Source organism: Podarcis gaigeae (genome assembly GCF_964106915.1).
Source record: "Podarcis gaigeae genome assembly, chromosome: 13".
Classification (NCBI taxonomy): Eukaryota; Metazoa; Chordata; class Lepidosauria; order Squamata; family Lacertidae; genus Podarcis; species Podarcis gaigeae.
In genome coordinates, this window is record NC_139689.1 from 31,597,097 (window position 1) to 31,610,748 (window position 13,652).

The window sequence follows — 13,652 nt, forward strand, 5'->3', positions numbered from 1 at the left end:
ACTTTGGTTGAATAGTGAATTACGCAGTGGGCGCAGATATATTTCCTTTCAGAGTCATAGGGTGTTCCTTGTATTGCATCAAAGACAAACATCCCGCTCCCCATTGTTCATAGGATTGACTTTTCCATTTAAAAAGGTGTGGCACAAGATCCCAGGCATGTTGGGAGTAGGTTCCTTAACGGATCAAGCTATTCAGGGGTTTTAAAGCAGGCGTGGGGAACTTGTGGCCCATTATTATCATAGATCTTTGTTTCCGTGTCCTTTACCAGCAGCCCCAGGTCAGATTATAGCAATTAAAAACTGATTCCACCTGCAGATTCTGAAGTCTCTGGCTGTGCTTCCCAAATTCCCACATTTGCTCTGCATTTGTAGAATAGTTTCACAGCTTTCCCTAGCAGGGATGGTCATACTTGCCACTTCCACCTTTCACTCACTTCATTGGCACCAGACTGAAATCTCCATTGGCATGCAAAGTTGGGCAGTCTCCTGCCCGTTTGCTTCAGGTTCAAATCCAGACGCCACCTCCCACGCTCAGCTAAGAGATCTTCCGGTGAGGGCGAAGCAGGCATAACCTTGCAGAAAGTTCCCAGCTTATGTCATTCAGGCACCTTGGACTGCTGCAACATCTGGGCAGATGATTGGATGTGGCAAATCTCAAAACAGGTTGTGTTCACCTGATGCATTCAGATCAAGTCCATAAATAAGGACAGTAGAATCCATTTGTTATGATTTTGAATGACAAATGATTTTGAATGATAAAGAGGCCCTCACTCTCTGGTATCTTTCTCTAAAACTACGTGCTCATTGATCTCATTGAAAGTATCCAGCATCTGTTTCTGTGTGCTGTCAGCAAGTGCAGGGACATCTTCTGTTGATATTAGGAGGTCACAACAGGGATTATGGGTATCTGGGTAGCAAAAGACAGTGGGAAATTAAGAGACCCAGAAGGCACTAAGCAATGTTTTAACAGGGAAGGTGAACCTACAGGGATGGTCTTGCCTCTCAGAGTTTGACTCTTACCTGAGGTGGAACAAGGGTTCTATTTGGGGCTGACCCAACCAGAGCTGAGAAGAAGGGGTGAGTGAAGATCAGGCGCAGGAGGGGTGCATTGGAGCTACCTTTGAGGAGCCGATGTCCCTTATTCTCCCAATAAAATAATTGAGGGGGCTGCCCTCCTGCAAGTTGACAGACATTGCCATTCAAATGGGGTGTGTGTGTGAAATTTGTCCCCAACTTCCTACAAGCCCTTACTCCCAATCCTCAGCAAAAAGCATAATTAATAATATAGACTCAAATACCATAGGAATCCAAAGAGGCACGAAACAAGGCTGCCCACTGCCTCTCTATTCATCTTGGCCCTGGAACCCCTAGCAATCCAACTCCAAGCAGCCCCAGATATCAAGGGTGTGGTAAGAAGAGGTAAAACCTACAAACTAGGGCTCTTCGCAGATGACCAGATGGTCACAACACCAGACCCCATCAACACAGCAACCACCCTAACTAAATAACACATTCATACCCTAACTAAATAACTCAACACATTGGTGTCGGGCCTACAAGTAAACTTTGCAAAATCTGAGGCTATGTGCTTCAACACCACCATCCCTATCCAAAGGGTACTCACCAACTACAAAGATAAAACTCTGCTGCACCAAATTCAGATACCTAGAGGTTCAAATAACCAGAAACCTCAACAAACTATACTTCCACAATTACAAGACCCTGTGGTGACAAATCAACAGAGACTTGACCCTCTCAGACAAAATAGCCATGATCAAAATGACCACCCTCCCAAAACTAACCTATTTATTCCAAACCCTCCGAATCTGTATTCCCCCAACTAAACTCCCGAAGTGGCAGAAAAAACTACAGGTGTTGATTTTCACACACAAAAAGCAAAGAATAAGCCCCAAATACTTGCACCTCCCCTCCTCAGAAGGAGGATGTGGAATCCCAAAAATAGAATCATATTATATTGCCAGCCAATGTAAGTCACATAATCCCGTATATTCTAGAAAACGAGACAAAACAATGGGACCACTTGGAGAGAGAAACCATCGAAACCATCCCCACAACAGCATACCCATTTCTCCCAAACAAAGTAAAGAAAATCCCCACAGTACTGAACAAGTTCACGTAGTCCATGCTTAAAGCATAGAAGGGAAAAGTAGGCAAACTATCACCATCCCCACTAACCCCCCTGTCCTACCACCCATAAAACCTCCAGATAAAAACCTGGCAAGCCAAAGGCCTACACTGTTTAAAAGACTTCTACAAAAACAACAAACCCATGCCAACACAAAAAAATACAAGACAAACTAGGACACACCCAAATACCTTGGCTAACACACCATCAACTACATGCCTTCTTAAACAATCTAGCAGTAAAATCAGCAGCCACTGGGCCCTTGACCACCTTCGAAAACCTCCTGACAGGAAAGGGACATGACAAATGGATGGTATCCACAATATACAAAATACTGCTCTAAAATTCCACACACACCCTTGACACAATCAAAGAGCAATGGGAACACGGCTATGAAATTAACCCCACCCAATGGACTAGAATGTGGTCTAAACCTCCCTTTAAATCCATCTTAGCCAAAAGAAGGGAACTCACTCTGAAACTCATCTGCAGGTGGCACTTAACACCATGGAAACTGGTACTGATACTCCCAGGAACCTCAAAGATGCTGAAGAGGCTGCACCTCCACAGGCACATACCTCCACATGTGGTGGGAATGCCCCAAAATCCAATCCTTCTGGACAGCAGTCCAACAAGAGATATACAAAATAACTAAACAGGTTTTAGAACTCACCCCAGAACTGGTCCTACTGAACATCTTCCAAGATCATAATGGCCACTCACATTATACAGAGTTTATAACCCACCTACTCATACCAGCCGCCTCATAATCAGACCCTGGAGGGACCTGACAGGACTAAACATGGACCAATGGTATCAAATTGTATGAGAAACAGCCTTACTAGAAAAGCTAACCAATAAACTGAAACTGACACGGGGACAAATTGAAGAGGACAACTTCACCCCAGTATGGCTCCCCTTTATCACATATACAGCCCAACAAGAGAACAAGAATCCATTGACAGTATATGAATCAATCTGACTTACTTGACCCAACATGCCCCCCAAATGCAAACAAACCCCACTGCAGACAATCACAGACAACCAACCACGCCCTGCCCCCCAATACCTCTCACTACCAAGGAAATGTAATGAACGAACAGAAAGAGAGCCTACCCAGCTGACGCTGACACAAATCCCCACACGTACACTATATAAAAGAATATAAGCCTCACCATCTCCTCTCCCCTCTCTTTTCCCACAACTTTATACTGTACTCAACACTAATGTCTCACAACAAATGTAACTGATTTAAAGAAAGACAGTACAACCTGAAAAAAGAGACAAGGCATGTACTTTTGTAAATGAAGAAATATATATATTGTGCCACTGTGGTGGCATGAGGAGGGGGAGATGTCAGCAGCAGGGTTCGAAATTAGCAGGTTGCCAGGCTCATTTTCTTCCTAAAGATTCTCCATTTGTGAACACCTCAAAAAGTCTGGGTGCCATTTTTTGCACCTGGCTGACACTCAAGGATTACTGAAATTTATGTGCTTTGAAGCCTCAAAGTATATGTTAAGGATAGACAATATGTTAAGGAGTTTAACAATCAAGGGTAGAGTGCTTTGAAAACTGGAAAGAAATGTGTGTGTGCCGTGTCTTGTGATCAGTTCTGTAGGGTAAGGCTCATCTGGGCCTCCCCCAATACCCAATATTTGATTCAACTTGGCAGCCCTGGTTGGGGGGCAGGGAGATCAATTTGGGAAGCATTTTGATAGTCTTTCAGATCGGAACTGTGACAAATGTTCAAGAATGGTAAACCTGAGTGATGAATCAAGTTTTGTCACCAAAAATGAAGCATTGATAGACTCATGGAAGCCCATGAAATCCGCCAGCATGAGACAAATATTGTATTTCACAATTCACACGTTTACCTGAGCCTTCACAGCCACATTGAAGACTCCTCGCTTGAAGGGAAGTACTGTGGCCGTCCGGTTCCTGGTGCCTTCTGGGCAAACCCAGACCCTCAGCTGCATAAGAAAGGGGCAGAGAAAAAAGACCACATTAAAATGTGTACACGGACAACATCTTTGGAGATCACAGTGAAATGTTACTATTTCCTCACTCTTTCCGGTGTATTTTGGCCTGTCACTCAAACTGCTAATGGTCTAGCTAGGAAACCAGTTAGAAAATATGAGACTGTATCAGGACTGAGGATATGCCTACCCTGAATGCCCTTCTGCCCCCAGGAACAGCTGCAGTTTCTCAGTAGGGTAGACTCCTTTCTCCTTTGTTCCCTGGGGCAGATGGCTCCACATTCTCCTTACAGTCATGCATGGCACACATCCTTTCTTTACTCACCCACCTGGCAAAATCCTCTTCCAAATATCTGGTGTGCAGAGCAAAATATTTCACCACCCCAGAGCCCAGGAAGCTGCCTTCTACCAGGTGAGGATCTCTCCAAGGGCGTGGGTACAGAAACTTCCCCACCACCTGCTGCTACTTAAATTAATATTTCTCAGCTGGAGATGCCAGCAGCTGGAGCCATTGTGTTTGCAAAGCATGCACTCTACCCCCACCCCAAGCGATGGCCCCTCCCAGGGGCTGCTGCAGTCTCATAGGGTCCCTTTGACTCCTCTCCCACCAGCCATCCTTTCCCAGCTACTCCCCTCCCAGAGCTGCACCCCTCTCTGCATGTGCTCTCACGTTCTGCTGCAGCAGTGTCCTTGTGATGTGATCCATGGTGTCCCTAGCTCTGAAAAAGGCATCCCCTTCTTCTCCAGGGCGCTCCAGCGACATAAACCAACTTGATTTATGCACACTAGCCTTCTCTCTTGACACAGCAAAAAGGAAAGAGGAATCGTAATTCTAAATTACTATTTATTTACAGAATGTTTACAGACAACAGCATTATGGCATCTGTTCTCTCCAGCTCCGAGAACAAATAGGGCAGGGTAAAAGTGAAGGTACAGTTTCACAGACACACACTGGAAGAGAGGTAAGACAGTCTTCCTTTCTCAGGCTCCACTCAGACAGGCGTGTGAAATATACCAGTCACAAAATCAGCATCAGGGAGCTTGAAATTCTAACAGGTTCTGGAACCCAGGAATTCAGGGGCTCATGGCACCCCACACACCCACAGTAGTATGTATGTCAAGGGTGCGAAGGGCTCTCAGGTGCATAGAACTCCTTTGTGGGAGGAGGATCCTGGGCCAGTTGGGACTACATTTGTGTTTAGGATTTCCATGCACATATGTTTTTACAGGGCAGGGTACTCCACCCAGGCCTCTAACTCCCTTACTTATAATTATGGGGAGGGTGCCAGATCTCACTATGAACGCCTCTCTTGTTCTCTTATAATGTCAATTGCGCCCACCCAAGAGGTGCCGGAAGTGAGTTTCAATGAGTTCTGTCTGGAAAAAAAGGCCTGCTGCCTCTGCCATTTTGGGCCATGGGTAGTAGTCACAGAATGTGTCTGTCTAACCCACGAAAAGAAAAGAAAAGAAAAGAAAAGAAAAGAAAGCAGCCACCTAACTTCACCACATATTGGGGTAGTAAATCCTAGTTTGACTGCACAAAGAAGCACTTTCTTCTACCTGTCCTGAATTTCTTCATGTTCCGCATCATGGGATTGTCCCAAGTTCTTAGTATTATGAGTGCAAGAGAAAAGAAATAATCCCTATCCACTTTTCCATATCGTTCAGTTTCCCACAGTGGCCAACAGTACTTCTATACACCATATACCATACACAATGTTATAATCCTATATCATCATGTCCTCCCTTTACTCACTTTCACCAGTAAACCTTACAGTTTAACATGCTGTAATTTTCCTCAGAAGGGAGTTGCTCCAGCCCACTAATCACTTTGGCTGCCCTTTTCTCTGCTCTTTTCCCACTGTACAATATCCTTTCTGAAGTGCAGTGACCAGACATGTACAGTCTTCCAGTGCAGGTGGAAGGGATGCTGATACTGTATTGCCAGTTTTACTTTCTATACCTTTCCTAATTATCCCTAGCATGGAATTCAACCTCAACTGTATTGGCCATTTGGCTATAAGCTTGTTGTTTATAAAGTTTATAAAGGGGAGATAAATTTAGCTTTGAGTGAATCATACAATGGACAATATAAAATATAGTGTACAAGATCTTCAATAGGCCCTGATCCACATATACAAACGCACTCTGACTCTGAACTGCCAGGGAGAAAACATCGGATGAAGAGGAAAGCTCCTAGCCTATATAATTGATGTAAAGACTGACTAGGAGACATACCAAGATGCAGCCCTGTTTAACTCCCTTTGCTGTTCTAATTGAACCAGCTAGAAAGCATGTCCTGCCACATTGAATTTTAATATCAGTGTTAGTATAAAGTTGTTTCCCAAGATACATCCCACATGAACAACACATCTTTCAACATACCAACCACACTGCTCTAGAAGATGAAGTCACATTCCTGTGTTTTAGTCCAGATAGTCCTTCTACATATTGCACATTCTGTCCTCTATTTCGCTGGTGCTGCTGCTCTACTTTTTTCCATTGCACTCTCTTGCTTAATCCCTGCTGCCTCACTTACACAAATCCGTTTTAGGATCGCCTTCACCACCTTCCCAAACAGTGTTGCAGTCTGGATTTCATCAGTACAACTGAGGATTTTAGCTCTGATGAAATGCACCCATCTATTCGACCATACTGCAACAGCAAGGGAAGGAAATTCCAGCAAAAAGATTTCACAGGTCTAGTAATTGCATGGAAGCCCACCCTCTGACAATGGGCAGTGGTCAAGGAACACAGTTATTGTATTGTGGGATTATAATGTGGGATTGCTACTGTTCCTAACTGTCTTCATCTGCTGCTATATTGTTTCATTTGGTTTTGGTATTATTATGTATTGTGTTGTGAGCTGCGTCAGGTTTTTTTTTTTACAAGTAAAGGTGAGGTATAAATATTTTCAGTTAAATTGAAAATTTAGCAGGGGAGTGCTGTCTGTTTAGAATCATGTCCATAATTTGGTCAGTCATTATTCATTATTTCATTTTTTTAATGCTGCCTTACCTCTGAAGGAATCTCAGGACAAAATGGGCAATAGGTGTGTTTGCCATTAAATGTCCCCTAAATGCCATTAAATCTCCCAGTCATTTTCTTTTCTTTTAAAAACAGCTGTGTAGTGGTAAGAGCCTGATGAGGACCTCGACATGATAGAAAGGGGAGTTTAACTCTTCCTTCCCATGTTATCGTTGCAACGAAACATCCTTCGCCACTGGCGAAGCTACTATGCCCATGGGAATGATGGCTGTTTGAGAGAAAAACTATGTCAGACAGTAGCACAGGGAGGAAAGGGTTAAACTCCTACCCCCATGCCCTCTTGTCTCTCAGCACCCCTCCCCAAGCTGCTACCATTTTTTTTGAAAGTGAATGACGACACTGGCCAATCTCTGCTGTAGAATAAAAATTCTAAACCTGGTAATCCATCCTCTGAAGCACAATTCGAACCCCTCCCTTGATTTCCAAGGGCACTGATAGCAGGATTAAACACTGTGCAATAGCATGGCTGCTAAACATTTTGTTCTCTCAGCTCTTTGTCCCCATTTCCAAAAAGATTGGGATCTTGCCCTGGAAGATGCGCACGTTCTGAGTGTATGTGCTGTTTGTCAATCACCATATGAAACATGTAATGAGATCAGTTACAAAACAGCACAACAGTTGAGTTTTAAAACAATACAAAAAGGGGGACACCTACTTCAGAGACCTACTCCTCCAGGTCGGCGCCATCGCCGAATGGCGGGCTCCCTCCGAGCTCCGGAGGGAGCCGGCTTGGCAGGGGCTGGGTCCTACCGCACCGGCGATGCGGGGACCCTTAAAAACCACGGCCAGATTGAGGCCGTGGACATGGAGACTCGGCTGGCACCGTTAGCGCCCTCCCGACTCGTGAAGGAGCCTTTTTAAAGGCTACGGATCGGGTGCCGGGGAGAAGCGTGGTGCTTTGAGTTCTCTGCTATCCCTGCCGAGCGCAGCCGCATGCCATCCGGCGGAGAGCGCTGACTTCTTCTATTGAAAATTCGGCTCTAAAGAAGAACCCGTGAGTAATTGGAATATGGACTAAAAAAAAAGGGGATAAATTTTTAAAATTCGGAGCGAACGGGGGAGGTGGAAAAAAGGAAGTCAGCCTACCCCTAAATTGTAGAAGAGCCAAAACAAAGGACTGGACAACTAAGATCGAGTGTAACCTTATCTTGCCGAATCAGCAACTTCGCGAGGGAAAATTATAAGATTGAGCTGGAGGAGAAAAGTGGAATTGTTTTAAAAAAAGCAACCCCCCCGGAATCCCTGGAGCGATTCGTGAAACTGCCTGGAGAAAAGTGATGGAGGTTTTGACAGCTGTCAAAGAGCTGTCAAAAAGGAAGATTAAAATAGAGACTTTGTTATGAGGACTTTGCCGGTTATATTTGTTACAAATTGAATACAAACTGTTTTAAATATCGGTCAACAAGCTACTTGGTCTGGTGGATGTGATTCTGGAAGGGAACTTTGTTACTGCAATCCACCTAGAGGAGCCGAGGGACATTGCATGTGTTTTTCACAGGAAATGTGAACAGTTGAATGGAACTTTCAATCTCCTGGGAAACTGCAGGAATGGAACACTATTTTGTCTACAGAGGTCTACACACTACAGGAAACAATGGAACTATTTGTTGGAAAATGAAAGGAACATGATGTAATGCTTTGCTTCAAGAATAACAAACCTCTGCAGAGACACTAGAAACTTTTGGAAAAAGAACATTTCTGTGGGAGAACAGAGAAATAAAAAGGAGGAGAATGATTGATAAGAACAAGGAAACAACAAGAACTGGACAGAACTGGGGGAACATTTGGGATATTCAGGTTTGACAAGCTTATGGATACAAAATTGGAGTTTTTACTCCTGGATATAAAAACCTGGATAGAAGAAATGGGCCCTTATTTGATAGACTCCTTCTACGATTGGACATCCGTAATTAAAGACTGGCAAAGAACCGGAGGGATATAGTGTAATGTGGGAACTCCAGGAAGATATTAGAAGTGGAGGGATAGGTGAAACGCAAAGGGGAAAGAGGGGAGGGAAAATTGGAATCCAAAGGCTGTAAAATTATTATTTACATTTATCTTATTTTCATCTGTACTATGTTCGAAAGGGGGAAACCCGTGGAAGGGTATAGATCGATCTTAGGGGACGAGAATTTGGATAAATTGGGTTATTGACGAAGAGTGTAATTTGGGGATAAGAATTTGTTGAATTTAATTGCTTATTTGGAAGATTTGGAACACAAGAGGGGGAAGGGAGGGGAAGTCCTAGTTATTGGCAATAGATTGGATTTAATTTGCTTTGATTTGTTCTAATTTGGAAAACCTTAATAAAAATTATTATAAAAAAAAACAGAGACCTACTCCTCCAGCCCGGAAAGCTTGTTGGAACAAAATTGTCCTCAGTTATTTCTGGAAAGTGCTGATCGTGGGGACCTGTCATATCTCAGTAGCCATGCTGCTCCACAGAACAGCCACACCAAAAGTTACTGTGGAGCAGGCTTCTGATAACCTTGGAGCTGGAAGGAGAAGCTCTCCAGCAGAACACAGTGGCCCACTGGATAAATAATCAATGCAGTATTCCCTCAAGGTCCCTCGTCCTAAGCTGTACAGGGTTTTATGTATTAATACCAAAACCTTCATCCAGAGGCATAGCAAGGTCAGGTGGTACCTGGTGCAGATTTATTTACTTTTGTCACCCTCCCCCAATTGAAATTATTAAAAGAAGGGAAAATAAGATACTTACAGTTGCAAGTGTTATTTTCTGGTTTATTTACTTAACATTGTTAGCATAAGCACTTAAAACTCCCCCCCCCCACTTTGTTCTCACATCCCACCTCTCCCCCTGTGCATTCCAGGGTTTGGGTCCTGAGTTAAGGGAGCTTTCGCTTCTCTCCTTCCTTCCCCCCCTCCGCTTGTTTGCCTGCCTCGTTCCCATCCTCTGCCTGCCTGCCTCCTCCAGCAGCCCGGGAGTGTGAGGCAACGGTACGCTGTGTGCCCGCAACTCCCAAGCCTCCCCCAAGCTGTCAAAACGAAGGCGCAGCTCCCCCCGCTCCCCCAACAGCTTGGAGTAGGCTTGGGAGTCGCGGGCAGGCGATGCACCGAATGTCACCCCCTCAGCAATGACACCCGGGGTGGTCTGCCCCCACCACACCCCCTTCCTATGCCTCTGGTGAACTCCAAATCTTCAGATCTTGCTAAGTTTCATCTAGATCAGGGGTTATCACCATGGTCCCTACCGCCCACTAGTGGGCATTTCAGGATTCTAGGTTGGCGGTAGGGGGTTCTATGGCACAAGCTGAATCCTCCATCCTTTGAGCACTGGTGGGTGGTAAGAAAGATGCATTAGTGGGCGGTAGGTATAAAAAGATTGACTACCCCGATCTAGATGTTGAATAGCATGGGAGACAAGATGAGCAGTCGTCCTCAGTACCATTTTTCAGAACTGTGTGTTTCCATGAAGGGTTGAAACCACTGAAAACAAGCAGAGTCTATCCCAGGCAGGTCCATGAGAACCATATTGTGATGGATAGTACTGAGAGCTGTTGACAGGTCCAGCAGACCACCAGAGAAAAGACTCCCTGGATCTAGTTCCTAGGGTAGATTGTCTAGAGCAGTAACCAAACTGTGGTCTGTGAGCTTCATTCAAGTGGTCTATGCAGTGTTGGTAAAATTAAAAATCATACAGCATCTAGCACAGCACATTATAATTGCTACAACAGGCAGAATAATCATTAAGTAGCCTGTCAAGCAATATTAAAGTGGTTTGAGGGCAAAAAAAGAGTTGGGAACCACCAAATCCATTTCAGTACCAAAGTCAGGCTAGAAGTCAAATTGAAATGTATCTTGATCCTGCACAAACCTTTGGCAGGAAGACACCATTGCATGCTTGCCCCCAAGACTAGCCAGAAATTATCCAATATGGTGAGTTCAGACAGGGTCCTTTCAACAATCTTACAACCATGTTCTTCAACAGTTTTCTGGTAAAACTATTCACCCACTGAAGATACCATAGCCCATTGGCACACACTTTTCTTATGCGCTTGGCCAGCATTATCATCTGATGGGTGAGGGTTAAGTGTGCAGGTGATTGCCTTAAATACTTTATCCTTTCCACATCCTCATACAAACCAGAAAGTAAATCTGAAACTACTGTTAATGTGGTGTCCAAATTGGAACAGATGTGAGTGATTTTACCCATGAAGACCTTTGCAATCTGGTCACAGTGGCTTACTGAGTCCTGGGATGCAGACTATGCTGATGTGCTCCAATTGCATACATTTCATTTCAATCTGATACCTGCTACATTTTGAAACCTTTGGAGATAAGTCATAATCAAACACGTACACATACACATATTTAAATTGGGCTTCAAGGATGGCCAGCTTTTTATCTGCGCCTTTTAATATCTGCATGACAGGGCATAGCCCTCCTGATGTTGCTGAACTACAACTGCCAGCATCCCTAACTATTGGCCATGTTGGTTAGGATTTATGGGAGTTGGGTATCCAATATCTGGAGGGCCATCCCTGTATTAAGGCATAGAGCCCCTGTCAACATACTGCTATGGTAGTAGGGACGCGGGTAGCACTGTGTGGTCTAAACCACTGAGCCTCTTGGGCTTGCCAATTGGTAGGTCGGCGGTTCAAATCCCCACAACGGAGTGAGCTCCCTTGCTCTGTCCCAGCTTCTGCCAACCTAGCAGTTCGAAAGCACACCAATGCAATCAAGTAGATAAATAGTTACCGCTGTGGCGGGAAGGCAAAGGGTGGCTCCCTTGGCCTGAAGCAAGATAAGCACTGCACCCCATGGTCGCCTTTGACTGGACTTAATCGTCCAGGGGTCCATTACCTTTTACCTTATCTTTGCTATGGTAGTAGTTTTATCAGTGTGAGCATTTCAGCTTTCCAGAAGGAACAATTCCCCTTCTTTTACTTCCATACACTTCCTACCCCCGTCTCCTAGCCAACTTGAGGGACAGGGGAAAGAGACGGGAGGGGGAACTCACTGCACTAGTGGAAGTCTTGTACAGGCTTCTGCTAGCAGGTTTCATTACTTGAATCTAGTCCGATGTGCAAATATAAAACTGCCCTTTGGCTAAGGCTAAGTGATGAAGAAAATCCTGAAAGTCCAAATCCATTTGCAGTGGTTGAAAGACTATAACACTGATTGGGAAGCAGCATCTTCTGGAATTGGTAGATATATGACAAACTAGAAATAATAGTTTATTATTATTACAATTATGGGACGCAGGTGGCGCTGTGGGTTAAAGCCTCAGCGCCTAGGACTTGCCGATCGAAAGGTCGGCGGTTCGAATCCCTGCGGCGGGGTGCGCTCCCGCTGCTCGGTCCCAGCGCCTGCCAACCTAGCAGTTCGAAAGCACCTCCGGGTGCAAGTAGATAAATAGGGACCGCTTACCAGCGGGAAGGTAAACGGCGTTTCCGTGTGCGGCTCTGGCTCGCCAGAGCAGCGATGTCACGCTGGCCACGTGACCCGGAAGTGTCTCCGGACAGCGCTGGCCCCTGGCCTCTTAAGTGAGATGGGCGCACAACCCCAGAGTCTGTCAAGACTGGTCCGTACGGGCAGGGGTACCTTTACCTTTATTATTACAATTACATCCATTTTTAAATTGCTGGTTTTGGTCTCCTTGTTCTCAGGTTCTTCATGAGACAAGGTTGCCTTTCATTTTAATTTTTCAGGGACCTGTTTCTACATGCCCCCCCATACACGATATTAAAACAGCAATTTGTGCACCATAAAAGTGTTTGTTGTGTGATTTATGGCAGTTCTCACGGGATTTTCTGACTTGATGTGGCAGCTGAAACAAGCTACAGTTTACAAGCCTATACATGTTGAATCAGAAGCAAGCCCTTCTGAGTTCAAGGGGACTTACTCCCAGGTGAGGATAGGATTGCAGCCAGTACTTTCAACCCCCCTGTCTTCTGTTTTCACCCTCAGCCAGGACACACAACAACGGAGACTGGAGGTGGGGGGGGGGGGAGATAATTTTTGACAAGCGGAAAGGCAATGGGGCACATTTGTCAGGCGCACGCAGGGACAGCTTGAAGACTTTACACAGAGAGGAACCCCACGCGGGTTTCCCCACACATAATGTAACAGGCAGGGAGCCAGCTCAGATAGAGAAGTTCCAGGCAGAATGAAAGGCGCATCCTCTGATCCTGCTTCCTTCCTCTCCCCTTCCCGCCCCCCTCCATTGTTTGCTCGCCTGCATCCTTCCCTTCCTCTCACCTGCCTGCCTGCCTCTGTGCTGTTGCCCAAGCTCCTCCAAGCTGGAGGAGGCAGGTAGGCAGGAAGGGGAGAGGATGAGCTGCGCCGCTTTGCCGGTGCCACTTTGCTCGGGGTACGCTTGGGAGTCGCAGGTGCCGGGTGGGCAGTGCGCTGAATGTCACCCCACCCTCAGGATGACACCTGGGGCGGACCGCCACCACCACACACTCCTCGCTCCACCTCTACCTTCATCTTGACCCAGTGGAGAATTGGCAGCC

General features: G+C 45.5%; 1 long non-coding RNA gene across 1 annotated transcript; it reads right to left on the bottom strand.

The window, feature by feature from the left end:
- Window positions 1-869: 869 nt before the first annotated feature.
- LOC310829896 lies at window positions 870-4,841 on the bottom strand. The gene is made up of 3 exons (XR_014557420.1): window positions 4,793-4,841; window positions 4,021-4,116; window positions 870-907 (listed from the first exon to the last, which is right to left on the bottom strand). It is a non-coding gene; the product is annotated as an uncharacterized lncRNA (long non-coding RNA).
- Window positions 4,842-13,652: the final 8,811 nt, after the last annotated feature.